Genomic DNA, 3,031 nt, shown 5'->3' with positions numbered 1-3,031 from the left:
ATATATATATGTATATATATATGGTGAGTGTCTGAGTGTGTGTGTATGTTAGATACACGGACATGCACACACACACACAAACTTCCGAGATTTTTTCCTAATAAGGTAATGCGGCTATTTACTTATAACTGGGGATTCATAACTTTGGCAAGGATCCATAATGGGTGCTACTAGTTGGATCCTACTGAACCGGGAATTCTGAAAGAGCATTACGTACTTTCTTATTCCTAAGAAACAAATCAATATTCCTTGTCACAAAATACCGATGAGATTAATTATCTGGAATGGTGAGAGTAAGAGATAATTTTAAGAATAGGAAGCCGGTGATATACGTCGCATAACTGAACAGTTGGAACAAAATTAATGTAATGGATAAATACAAAACAGTGTAGGAACAATAATAATTGAACACGTAGGTTACTACTGGTGGAGATTTTTCATTAAAGGGGAGATAATCTCTTCTATGTTAAACTAAGTTAAGTTGAAAAACAGGAAGATTTAATTTTTAATTGTTCTTTTACATAAACTAAAATAAAATTCTTTAAATTGTTAGTGGCTGGTAGCCATGTATAGTACTATTTCGTCCTCCTTTAGAATCGCCGGCACCGCGTAACGATAATAATTCATTTTCATTTCCAGTAGTTGGAACTGGCTTTGTTGATGAGATGGTAAACTAAAAAAAAATTAATGTATTATTAGTTTTTTTTCTTTCTTTCGATCAGAAGAAACAGCAGAATATCATGACCCTTTTCAGGGCCCCTGAAACTGCTAGCATCAAGACAAGAAAGGTATCGTTAAACTTGAAACCTGGTCGGAATGCCTACCACAGAATGTCTACTGAGCCTCGCTAGGAGTACCAAATGTGTTGGTGCTAAACCTGACAACAAAACTAAATCTACCACCCAAGTAGGCCAGGTAGGAGTTTGAAATTAGAATGCAAAGAGCCAGAGCAAATATCGCAAAACAACCATTCATTAGGTCCTTATATTTCCGTTAACCTATCGACTTCTATTTATATTTCTTTTATTGAGACCGAGAGGATGAAAAGCAAAGTTGACCTCCACAAAGTTTGAATTTAGAGCGTAGAGAGTTGGAGCAAATATCATGAGGCATTTTATTCAACATATTTGACGGCTCTATCAAATCATCACCTTATAGCTAAACCATATTAGACATGATCAAGAAGATATATCCTAACTGTGACCATCCATCTTGAATTGTTCTTTCTTTTATTTTCTTATTTTCAACCAGGAAATAACTAGGATCACATTACCCAACTTTTTTCATCGTTTTAAAGACATTAGTTTGTTATTTAAGGAGTTTAGGCTGCTATTTCTTCTATTCTAAGGAATCATGCAACCATACAGAGGTTTCATCATTGGCTTTCCACGAACAAAAATTAAGCTGCCATTGGTGTTTCTTTAGGAAGGTGCTAAACGTTCAAATTTCCCACTTAGCTCCAAATAAATATTATACCAATAGCTATTAATATATTATAAATATTTCGATGCGTTTCACAGCTGAATTTAAATATTTTTTGTGTATTATATAGTTGCTGCTGTGTTTGTCGTCACTATTGTTGTAGCTTTTGTTATTGTTCTTCTTTCTGTCGTTTTTGAGCTCCAGGTTATCCCAGAGCTAGCAGATCCACGGTAAAACTAGAGGCGTTCCAGCTACAAGCATCCCGTCTTCGTTTAAGTCAAGGTGTATACAATCTAAAACTTTATTATCCAACTTGTCCTTCTTTTGAGAGGAATTATGATTTGAAGTTGATTTGGACGTTGTTTTAACAGGCATACAAACAGCACATATTGGTTTCTTGGTTCAGATAAGGAGCTATTATAATGAAGGAAAGATAGATATTTCTCTGTTGAGACATATGGTGTAATGGTTTGGGAGCTGGATTTATAAACTTGGTGTCGAGATTTCGGTTCCCGGGCCAAGTGGTGTATTGTTTTCTCGAGAAAAGCAATTCATTTTACGTTGCTCCTGTCAAATCAGATGGAATGAAGTACTAGCGACAGGTATGGGTGATTAGCGTCTTTCTCAAGAGCAGGGTGTTGTAATTTCGATCGCTTATACTGAGGAGAACTGGGAGGAACTTCAGTCTAATGAACATAAAGGCTCGTGGCAGACATAAGACATTGCAACACTATCAATGAAGAACTTTATTCATGGCAGATGTAAAACATGGAACATGATCTGTCCACTCAAAGCACCAACTTATAGAAGTAACTCACAACTTTTGTTGTCGGCAATTTTCATGCACGATTCTTTGCCAGAGTAAACTTTTAATTGCCAACGTTAACGCCCTCATTCCACATCAATAAAGACGCTATTTTGGACCGTGAAACAGCGAGGGAATATCTACTAGATTATCACTCGATATTCTAGAAATAACTGCTAACATCATCAAATCACCCCTCGCCATATTTAAAGGACTCATTAAATAATGTAGCCTTGAAACTCCTTTAAAAGACGGATAGTCACGGCTGAAATACTTTTGTTCGGTCAGGGATAATCTAGAATCAAAGAATCGTTCGATCGTGGTTGTGAGGATGCGACGTTTGCTTCGCACCATCTAGGTTTTGTGTTCCATACCATCCTGCAGCCCTTCCTTTTTTATACGATTTTCCCCCAAACAAGGAAAGGAAGGAGCCTACAAATTCAAAGAACGTAGATCAACAGAAAGCTGAAAGGAATAGACCAGAGGAAAAGACGTTGGAAATGAATTCTAGAGAGCAGACGTTTGAGGAAAGAAGCTAAAAAGACTTATGACTAACAGGAAGCTCTACAGAGGAACGATGTGCCTGGGATCAATAGTTTGCATCATGCTTTCAAATTGACAAAAACTTTGTAGTGACAATAAAGGGGTGGCTGTGTCGTAGGAAGTTTGGTTCCCAATCACATGAACCCGGGTTCAGTCCCATTGCGTGGTACCTTGGGTAAATGTCTTCTACTGTAGCTCCGGTCGAATAAAGCTTTCGGAGTGGATCTGCTAGATGAAAACTGAAAGAAGCTCGTCGTATAT

This window comes from Octopus bimaculoides, chromosome 9 (assembly GCF_001194135.2).
Source record: "Octopus bimaculoides isolate UCB-OBI-ISO-001 chromosome 9, ASM119413v2, whole genome shotgun sequence".
Taxonomy (NCBI): Eukaryota; Metazoa; Mollusca; class Cephalopoda; order Octopoda; family Octopodidae; genus Octopus; species Octopus bimaculoides.
The sequence above is the reverse complement of the archived record's forward strand: the minus strand, read 5'-3'. Positions refer to the sequence as shown.